Source organism: Gekko japonicus, unplaced genomic scaffold (genome assembly GCF_001447785.1).
Source record: "Gekko japonicus isolate JY-2015 unplaced genomic scaffold, Gekko_japonicus_V1.1 scaffold2948, whole genome shotgun sequence".
Taxonomy (NCBI): Eukaryota; Metazoa; Chordata; class Lepidosauria; order Squamata; family Gekkonidae; genus Gekko; species Gekko japonicus.
Genome location: NW_015176536.1, coordinates 1,196 through 1,707, shown reverse-complemented (window position 1 = coordinate 1,707; position 512 = coordinate 1,196).

The window sequence follows — 512 nt, the reverse complement described above, 5'->3', positions numbered from 1 at the left end:
TTTCCCCTCCCCACAACAAACATCCCTTTAGGTAGGCGCGGCTGAGAGAACTCTCTCGAGGACTGCTTGTGAGAGAACAGCTCTGAGAGAACTTGTGACTGACCCAAGGTCACACCAGCAGCTGCATGTGGAGTCCACGCACTTAAATAGAAAGCTGTTACCAGGACGGATCTCTAAACTGCAAGCCGTCAGCCACTTGAGATGACAGTTAATCACTTCGGCCAGCGTAAGCAACAATTCTGAGAACAAGCTGGCAGGTGGGGGTGATGACTTCTGTAGTCAAGAAAGCTGACACGCAGGCAGAAAAACCCTCTTAAAGGAGACCAGTTTCTTGACACAGAGTTAGAAGGTATCCTAGAGGTCACCCACTCCAACCCCCTTGCTCAGTGCAGGAATTAGTCAGCTACAGCACCCCACTCTGCTCAAAGGAGCACACACCTTTTTAAAATGTTTAAAAATGATTGAAAAAGCATTTACAGGAGAAATTCTTGTGGGGCTGTGCCTTTAAGAAA